Raw genomic sequence first — 10,875 nt, forward strand, 5'->3', positions numbered from 1 at the left:
TTGAAGGTTAGCTTGTAGACAACGCCCTCCCAGGCACTTCAAATTCCTCCAGGTGACTCACAAAATGATTCCATTTGATTTGACATGGTAATACCCCGCACTTCAAACCTCAGGAGTGTGGAGCTCCAAGTGTGAGGAGGGCTCTCTTTGTTCTCCAGAGTAATGGGTAACCACATCCATCTGTGAGTGGTTTTAGGTACCAACCCTTTTGAGTCTTCTCAGCTCCTCTCAACTTCCGATTGCTCACAGTGTTCTTCACTTGTGACCCATCACAGTGAGGGTCTTTGTGGAGCTACCTGCTACTTGTTTCTCTGATTTAGGCATGTGCTGGGAAAGAGCCAAGTATGAGTGGGCTTTCGCTGATACTAGTTCAAAAGGCTGGTGTTTTGATGACCATGAGACATTGGGCTTCCAAACTAGCTGCACAGATTTGATTTTTCTTTTCCTTTTCTTTTTCTTTTTTTTCTTCCATTTTTGGCCACCCAGTGGCATATGGAGTTGCCAGGCCAGAGATCAGATCTGAGCCTAGCCGCAACCTAAGCCACAGCTGTAGCAATGCCAGATCCTTAATTCACTGTACAGGGCTGGGGATTTAACCTGTGTCCCAGTGCCACTGATCTCATAGTGCCACTGATCTCACTGCACCACAGCGGAATTTCTAATTTTTCTCTCTTAAAAGATAAGGGTGAGTGGTTCCAATTTAGCCCTAGATATTACCTTCTCCTTGGCTCTGGTTAACATTGTTGAATAATTGATGAGCTCACACTACTATCTCCTTTCTCAAAACTGTAGTCAGAGGTTTCTCAAATTTAACTAGTCTCTCTGCCTATCTCCCATTTCCTCCCATTAAGTCATCCTTGCTTATCTGCCCTTCCCTCCATCCATTCTTTCATGACGTCACACTAAATGACATTAACTCAATATCAAATATTTTCCATTATCTGCCTCTCCCCCTCTCCAGAACAGTATTATGTAAGTTTTCTTAACTCTACCTTAGTCCAATCCTTCCTTTAAATCCAGAACTTTCCTGCAGTCAGCTTTAAAATTATTTAACTATAGTTGATTTACAATATTAATTGTTAGTTCCAGGTGTCCAGCCTCAGATTCTTTTCTGTTATAGGTTATTATAAGATATTAAATATAGCTCCCTATGCTATACAGTAGGACCTTGTTGGTTATCTATTTAATATGTAGGAGCATGTATATGCTAATCCCAAACTCCTAATTTATCCCTCCTCTGTCTTTCCCCTTTGGTAACCATAAGTTTGTTTTCTCTGTCTGTGAATCTCTTTCTGTTTTGTAAGTAAGTTCATTTGTATCACTTTTTTTAGATTCCACATGTGAGTGATATATTTGTCTTTCTCTGAGAATGATGATGATTTCTAGGTCTACCCATGTTGCCACAAATGGCAATATTTCATTCTTTTTTATGGCTGAGTAATATCCCATTCGTGTTTATGCACCACATCTTAATCTACTCATCTGTTGATGGACACTTAGGTTGCTTCCATGTCTTAATTATTGTGAATAGTGCTGCTATGAACATTGGAGCACATGTATATTTTTGAATTATGGTTTTCTCTAGATATATGTCCAGGAGTAGGATTTCTGGAGCATATGGTAATTTCGTTTAGTTCATTTAAAGAACCTCCATACTGTCTTCTATAGTATCTATCCCAATTTACATTCCCACCAACAGTGTAGGAGGGTTCCCTTTTCTCCACACCCTCTCCACCATTTGTTAGTTGTAGACTTTATGATGATGGCCGTTCTGACGGGTGTGAGATGCTACCCCATTGTAGTTTTGATTTGCATTTCTCTAATAACTAGCAATGTGGAGGACCTTTTCATGTGCCCCCTATAGCCATCTTCGTGAAACACAGGCTCAAACTGGTGTTCCACCTCCCATATGAATCTACCCGGAGCCCTCATGTCTGCGGGCTACTCATCTAAGAACTTCAGGAAGGACATTCATGATTTTTCCTTTGCAGCTTAATAACCTGTCTGCAATACGTTATGCAGATCACATAGCTTCTAGAGATAAGGTATCTGATCTCAGAGAACAGATCAATGTTATTGATATAACCTTGCAGTTTGTGATGATTACATATATCTTAAGTGGGCCACAGGGTCCCAAGATATTTGGTCCAGTATTATTATGGGTACATTTGTGAGGGTGTTTCTGGATGAGATTAACATTTGAGTCATAGACTGAGTAAAGGAGATTGCTGGCCTAAGGTGGGTGGACCTTGTCCAGACAGTGGAAGGCCTGAATAGAATGACAAGGCTGAATAAGAAGGCACTCCTCCTGCCTGATTGCCTTCCAGGTGGAAAATTGGTTTTTCCTGCCTTCATACTCAAGCTGAAACATTTTGGACTAGAATTACCTTATCAGTTCTCCTGAGTCTCCAGCTTGCCAACTAAAGATCTTGGGACATTTCAACCCCCATAATCACATGATTATGAAGTCTAGCCAATTCTTTATTTAAAAAGAAAACGTAAAGGAGTTCCTGTCGTGGCGCAGCGGAAATGAATCTGACTAGGAACCATGAGGTTGAGTGTTCGATCCCTGGCCTCACTCAGTGGGTTAAGGATCCCGTGTTGCTGTAGCTGTGGTGTAGGCCAGCAACTACAGCTTCGATTTGACCACTAGCCTGGGAATCTCCATGTGCCAAGGGTGTGACTCTAAAAAGCTAAAAAAAAAAAAGAAAACATACATAGGAAGTTCCCTCATGGTATAGCAGGTTAAGGATCTGGCATTGCTGAAGCTGTGGCACAAGTAGCAACTGCTGCACGTGTTTGATCTCTGGTCCAGAAACTTCCACATGCCATGGGTGCAGCCAAAAAAAAAAAATTAGATACACACATCCTTTTGGTTCTGTTTCTCAGGAGAACCCTAACACATAGCTTTATAAATGTTGCTCAGTGCTTACACTCAAATGACTCATTTCACGCTAATCACCTTACTAATCTCTAGTACCTATAATATTTCAATTTCAGGAGGTTTTGCTTATAATTAGCAAAGGCTCTCCTCAAGCTGCCCAAGCAATGGATTATTGTAGACACCTGAAGGGATGCAGCTATATTAACACGGGGCAGCTGGACCTCTCACAACTTCCTGTTTCCTGAATGGATGTTGCCCTGGACTCTGGCCAGATGAGAGTTGTTCCGGCATTAGGAGGTCTGCACCTCCTTTTCTCTCTGCTTTGGACTTGTTCTGGAGAACAGCCAGGTAATTCCAGGGGAATAGGGGACTTTCTGGGTAATTGATGATCAATAACAAGACTGCATCTTTGATGTTCCAAATCTGAATATTTCAGTTTGCTGCTACGTTGATAACAGCTAAAGGTCTACCCTAAATGATCTGCATTGAATGGTTGAGGTTGGAATGCCTTGTTTCCTGACCTGGCCTTATCCCTGGTAGCTTCCTTTGCCCCCACAATGTCCCCTCCTCCTTCTAGAATAGCTCATCATATTATAAGGAAAATTGGGTTGGTTAGAGAGAAGTTTCCACTTATCTGAGATGGAAGGGTTATCTTAGCTTCAGCTGTGGAGAATGTTGCTTGGGAATAAACCTTGAGGAAACATGTCATAGTGTTCTGTGTATATATCAAATGCTTGTCTCTAGTTTCTCAGCCATTTCAGAGGAAACTGGTTTTTTTTCAGTTTGGTAACACAAAGTGCCAAGTGATTAGAATTAGAAATTCAGACAATGAGGTCAAGAGAGTTATGTGCCAATATGTTTTCTTTTTTTTTATTACTCAATGAATTTATTACATTTGTGGTTGTACAATGATCATCACAATCCAGTTTTATAGGATTTCCATCCCCCAACCCCAGCACATCCCCCCACCCCCCAAACTGTCTCCTTCAAAATCTGTAAGTCAGTATCTGTTCTGCAAAGAAGTTTAGTCTGTCCTTTTTTTTCAGAATTCACATGTCAATGAAAGCATTTGATTGTTGGCGTCTCATTGTATGGCTGACTTCACTTAGCATGATAATTTCTAGGTCCATCCATGCTGCAAAAAATGCCGGTATTTCGTTCCTCTTAATGGCTGAGTCATATTCCATTGTGTATATGTACCACATCTTCTGGATCCACTCCTCTGTTGATGGACATTTAGGTTGTTTCCATGTCTTGGCTATTGAAAAGAGTGCTGCAATGAATATTGGAGTACATGTGTCTCTGAGAGTCATGGTTTTCTCTGGATAGATGCCCAGGAGTGGGATTGCCAGATCAAATGGTAGTTCTACGTTTAGTTTTCTGAGGAATCTCCATACTGTTTTCCACAGTGGTTGCACCAATTTACAATCCCACCAACAGTGTGATAGGGTTCCTTTTTCTCCACACCCTCTCCAGCACTTATTGTTTGTAGACTTTTGGATGATGGCCATTCTGGCTGGTGTAAGTGGTACCTCATGGTGGTTTTGATTTGCATTTCTCTAATGATGAGTGATGTCGAATATCTTTTCATGGGATTTTTGGCCATCTGTATGTCTTCTTTGGAGAACTGTCTGTTTAGGTCTTGTGCCCATTTTTTGATGGGGTTGTTTTTTTTTTTTTTTTGGTATGGAGCTGCAGAAGTTGTTTATAAATTTTGGAGATTAATCCCTTGTCAGTGATTCATTTGCAAAGATTTTCTCCCACTCTGTGGGTTGTCTTTTTGTTTTGTTTAGGGTTTCCTTTGCTGTTCAGAAACTTTGAAGTTTGATTAGGTCCCACTTGTTTATTTTTGTTTTTATTGTCAATAATCAAAGAAGTGGATCTGAGAGCTGTCATTCATGTCAGAGAGTGTTTGGCCTATGTTTTCCTCTGAGAGTTTTATAGTGTCTGGTCTTATATCTAGGTCTTTGATCCATTTTGAGTTTATTTTTGTGTATGGTGTTAGGGAGTGTTCTAATTTCATTCTTTTCCATGTGGCTGTCCAGTTTTCCCAGCACCACTTATTGAACAGGCTGTCTTTTCTCCATGGTATATTCTTGTCTCCTTCATCATAGATGAGTTGACTGTAGGTGCGTGGGTTTAATTCTGGGCTTTCTATCCTGTTCCACTGATCTATATGTCTGTCTTTGTGCCAGTACCATATGGTTTTGAGGATTTTTGCTTTGTTGTATGGTCTGAAGTCCGGAACCCTGATTCCTCCAGCTCCATTTTTCTGTTTCAGGATATCTTTGGCTATTCAGGGTCTTTTGTGCTTCCAAAAAAACTTTAAAATATTTTGTTCAAGTTCTGTGAAGAATGTCCTTGGTAATTTGGTATGGATTGCGTTGAATCTGTACATTGCCTTGGGTAGTATAGTCATTTTGATAATATTAACTCTTCCAATCCAAGAGCATGGTATATCTATCCATCTATTTGTGTCATCTTTGATTTCTTTCCTCAGTGTCTTTTAGTTTTCAGAGTACAGGTCTTTGTCTTGTTAGGTAGGTTTACTCCTAGGTATTTTAATTCCTTTGGATGTGATGGTAAACAGGGTTGCTTTCCTAATTACTCCTTTTGATCTTTCATTGTTAGTGTATAGAAATGCCATCGATTTCTGTGTATTAATTTTGTATCCTGCGACTTTGCCAAATTCATGGATGAGCGCTAACAGTTTTCTGGTAGAGTCTTTAGGATTCTCTAGGTATAGTATCATGTCATCTGCAAAGAGTGATTGTTTTACTTCTTTTCCAATTTGGATTCCTTTTATTTCTTTTACTTCTCTGATTGCCATGGCTAGGACTTCCAAAACTATGTTGAAGAGTAGTGGCAAGAGCGGACATCCCTGTCTTGTTCCTAATCTCAGCAGGAATTCTTTCAGCTTTTCACCATTGAGAATGATGTTAGCTGTGGGTGTGTCATATATGGCCTTTATTATGTTGAGGTAGTTTCCCTCTATGCCCACTTTCTGAAGGGTTTTTCTCAGAAATGGGTGTTGGATTTTGTCAAAGGCTTTTTCTGCGTCTATTGAGAGCATCGTATGGTTTTTATTCTTCAGTTTGTTAATGTGGTGTGTCACACTGATGGATTTGTGGATATTGAAGAACCCTTGCATCCCTGGGATAAATCCCACTTGATCATGATGTACAATCCTTTTAATGTATTGTTGGATGCGGTTTGCTAGTATTTTGTTGAGGATTTTTGCAGCTATGTTCATCAGTGAAATTGGCCTGTAGTTTTCTTTTTTTGTGGAATCTTTGGTTTTGGTATCAGGGTGATGGGGGCCTCATAGAATGAGTTTGGGAGTATCCCTTCCTCTGCACTTTTTTGAAATCGTTTCAGAAGGAGAGGTGTTAGCTCTTCTCTAAATGTTTGATAGAATTTGCCTATGAAGCCATCTGTTCCTGGACTTGTGTTTGTTGGAAGTTTTTTAATCACAGTTTCAATTTCAGTTCTTGTGAGGGGTCCATTCATATTTTCTGTTTCATCTTGGGTTTAGTCTTGGAAGTTGTACTTTTCTAAGAATTTTTCCATTTCTTCTAGGTTTTCTGTTTTATTGGGGTGTAGTTGCATATAGCAGTCTCTTATGATCCATTGTATTTCTGTGATGTCTGTTGTTACTTCTCCTTTTTCATTTCTAATTTTATTGATTTGAGTCCTCTCTCTTTTTTGCTTGATAAGTCGGGCTAAGGGTTTATCAATTTTGTTGATCTTTTCAAAGAACCAGCTTTTCATTTTTCATTGATGTTTTCTATGGTTTTCTTTGTTTCTATTTCATCGATTTCTGCTCTGATCTTTATGATTTCGTTCCTTCTACTAACTTTAGGTCTTGTGTGTTCTCCCTTGAGCTGCTTTAGATGTACAGTTAGCTTGTTTACTTGAGCTTTTTCTTGTTTCCTGAGGTGGGCTCATGTTACTGTAAACTTTCCTCTTAGAATGGCTTTTGCTGCATCCCATAGGTTTTGGAGTGTGGTATCTTTGTTGTCATTTGATTCTAGATATTTTTTAATTTGCTCTTTGATTTCTTCAGTGATCCCTTGGTTGTTTAGTAGCATGGTTGTTGAGTCTCCACGTGTTTGTGTTTTTTGAAGATTTTTTCTGGTTGTTGATTTCCAGTCATATAGTATTGTGGTCAAAAAGATGTTTGATATGATTTCAGTTTTCTTCAAGTTACCGAGGTTGAATTTGTAGCCCAGGATGTGATCAGTCTTAGAGAATGTTCCATGTGCACTTGAGAAGAATGTGTATTCTGTTGCGTTTGGATGGAATGTCCTATCAATATCTATTAAGTCCATCTGGTCTAGTGCTTCATTCAGGGCCTGTGTTTCCTTATTGATTTTCTGTGTGGATGATCTGTCCATTGCTGCAAGTGGGGTGTTAAAGTCCCCCACTCTGATTTGTTATTGTGGATTTGTCCTTTTAAGGTTGTTAGCAGTTGCCTCATATACTGTGGTGAACCTATGTTGGGTGTGTAGATATTTGAAATTGTTATATCTTCTTCTTGGATTGATCCTTTGATCATTATGTAGTGACCTTCTTTCCCTTAAAATGTTCTTCATCTTAAAATCTATTTGGTCTGTTATGAGTATTGCTAGTCCAGCTTTCTTTTGATCCCTGTTTACATGGAATATTTTCTTCCATCCTCTCACTTTCAATTTCTATGTGTCCCTAGGAGTGAAGTGGATCTCTTGAAGACAGCAGATATATGATCTTGTTTTTGTATCCATTCAGCTAGTCTACGTCTTTTGGTTGGGGCGTCTAGTCCATTAACATTTAAGGTAATTATTGATATGTAGTTCTTATTGCCATTTAATTAATTGCTTTGGATTTGTTTTTGTTGCTCTTTTTTCTTCGCTTCCCTTCCCCTGTTCTCTCCTCTTGTGGTTTGATGACTAACTTTAGTGTTGTATTTGAGTTGATTTTTCTTATTTGTTTGTGTATCAATTGTAGATTTTTGGTTTGCAGTTATTCTGAAGTTTTGATATAAGAGTATCTCTCTCTCTCTCACTATGTATGTGTGTGTGTGTGTGTGTGTGTATATATATATATATAGTTTTAAGTTGTTGGTCTCTTAACTGCAAGCGCATCTCCAGTGTCCTGCATTTGTACCCATCTCTTCTCATGATTTCTCATTTTGGTGGCATAATTGTGCATGTATGATCTTGTATCTCTATATATACCTTTACTGGTGAGCCTTGTCATTTGCGGTATTTTTGTTTTCTGTTCTGGTCTTTTCTTTTCTGCCTAGAGAAGTTCCTTTAGTATGTGTCGTAAGGCTGGTTTAGTGGTGGTGAATTCTCTTTGCTTTTTCTTATCTGTGAAGCTTTTGATTTCTCCTTCAAATGTGAATGAGAGCCTTGCTGGGTAAAGTAATCTTGGTTGGAGGTTTTTTTCCTTTCATCACATTAAGTATATGATGCCACTCCCTTCTGGCCTGCAGAGTTTCTACTGAAAAATCTTCCAATAACCTTATCGATGTTCCCTTGTATGTTACTTGTTTCTTTTCCCTAGCTGCTTTCAGTAGTTTCTCTTTGTCTTTAATTTTGGTCAGTTTGATTAATATGTGTCTCAGGGTATTCCTCCTTGGGTGTATTTTATATAGTACTTGTTGTGCTTTCTGGATTTGAGTGAGGGGTTTCTTTCCCATGTTGGGGAATTTTTTTGGCTATTACCTCTTGGAATATTTTTTCTGTCCCCTTCTCTCTCTACTCCTTCTGGCACCTCTATAATACAGATGGCAGTGCATTTAACATTGTCCTAGCATTCTCTGAGACTCTCTTCATTTGTTTTCAATATTTTTTCTCTTTTCTGTTCCACATCCATAATTTCCACTAATCTGTCCTCCACCTCACTTATTCGTTCTTCTGCCTCCTGTATTCTGCTGTTAGCTGCTTCTAGGGAATTTTTTTTTTTATTTCAGCTACTGTATTTTGCATCTCTTGTTTAAGTTTTATACCTTGTATCTCTTTGCTCAGTGTTTTCTGCAAGTTATCCATCTTTGCCTCCAGTTTATTTCCAATGTTTTGCATCATCTTCACCATCAAAAGTCTAAAGTCTTTTTCCTGGAGGCTGAGAATCTCCTCACGGCTTAGCTGATTTTCTGATTTTTTTTTTCTTTCTCCCTTGTCTGAGTTAGAGTTCTCTGTCTTTTCATTTTTATAGAATTTTGGTGTGGTGACCTTTTTACAGGTAATAAGAGTTGTAGCCTCTCTTACTTCTGGTGTTTGCCCCCTTGTGGCTGAAGTTGGTATGGGGACTTGCACTAGTCTTCCTGATGGGAGGGATTGATGCCTGCCCACTGGTAGGTGGAGTTGATTCTAATCCCTCTGGTGGGTGGGCTTAGTCTCTGGATGGGATTAGAGGTGGTTGTGTGCCTGAGGGGTCTTTAGGCAGCCTGTTTACTGAGGGGTAGGGCTGTGATCCCACCTGGATTGTTGTTTGCCCTGGGGCTTCTGAGTGCTGACTGATGGGTGGGGCCAGATTTTCCCAAAATGGCCACCTCCAGAGAAAGGCAAGCTGCTGAATATTCCTGAGAGCTTTACTTCCAATGTCCTTCCCTCACAACAAGACACATTCACCTCTGTTTTCCCAGGAAGTCCTCCAATAACTACAGTCAGGTTTGACCCAGATTCCTATGGCGATGTTGCTTTGCCCTGGGGCCCAGTGCACATGAAAGTCCATGTGTGCCTTTTAAGAATGGGGTCTCTGTTTCCCCCAGTCCTGTGGAGCTCCTGCACACAAGCCCCACTGGCCTTCAATGCCAGATACTCTGGGGGCTCTTTCTCCCAGTGCCAGATCCCCACACGTGGGAGTTTGATGTGGAGCTCAGTACTCTCACTCCTATAGGTGAGTCTCTGTGAACCAGTTAGTTTCCAGTCTGTGGGGCTTTCCACCCAGGAGGTATGTGGTTTTTTATATCATGAAATCACCCCTCCTACCTCTTGATGTGGCCTCCTCTTTGTTTTCTGGGGTAGGATATCTTTTTAGTGTTTCCAGTCCATTTGGTTGAAGATTGCTCAGCCTTTAGTTGTGAATTTTTTGTTGTTTTTAGGAGAGAAGTTGAGCTCCAGTCCTTCTATTCCTCCATCCTAATCCCATCCTCCCAATATGTTTTCAAGAGATAAGAGTCTGGTCCACCTCCAGAATCCAATTATTTTAAATATATGCATGAGGACCTCTGGAGGGGCATTCTAAGCACTATTTCTAGAGAAAAAGTGAATGATCTTTCTCAGCTTAAGAGCGTAACTCAGTTCTAACAATGCAAGTGCCACATCTCTCAGTGGTTTTTGAAGATTTCTAATGCAGAGAAGACCTGAGGTTCATATTAAAAATGCAGACATATGGGTCCCACTCCACCTAACAAATAGGAATTCTGAGAACTTGGCCAAATAATGTGCATTTTTAACAAGCACTAAAGAGGATTCCACAATAGAACTTTAGTAAAAAGCCAGAGACTTTCTCACTTCTTGATTCTAAACAAAGTTGGGACTCATGGAGTTCCCGTCATGGCTCAGTGGTTAATGACTCCAACTAGGAATGATGAGGTTGCAGGTTCGATCCCTGGCCTTGCTCAGTGGGTTGATGATCCAGCGTTGCCACGGGCTGTGGTGTAGGTCGCGGACGAGGCTCATATCCCACATTGCTGAGGCTGTGGCATAGGCCGACGGCTATAGCTCCTTTGACCCCTGGCTTGGGAACCTCCGTATGCCATGGCAGCAGCCCAAGAAATGGCAAAAAGACAAAAAAAAATTGGAACTCAGTGTGAAGTCACTTTTTGTTCATTGTGGGCAAAGTTAACTCTTAGCAGATTTGGCAAGATCCTTCAACCATTCCCTACCACATGTGAGTTCAGTTCAGTATCTTCTATGTGCTGAATTTTCTGTGATCTTATGCTAATGTATCATCTCCTTTGAACTATTCTAACTACCTATTCTACACATTAACTTAGATATACA

This window comes from Sus scrofa, chromosome 2, assembly GCF_054392235.1.
Source record: "Sus scrofa isolate SSC_HxYL_T2T_F1_AM1 chromosome 2, Sscrofa_HxYL_maternal_Yorkshire_Landrace_v2.0, whole genome shotgun sequence".
Classification (NCBI taxonomy): Eukaryota; Metazoa; Chordata; class Mammalia; order Artiodactyla; family Suidae; genus Sus; species Sus scrofa.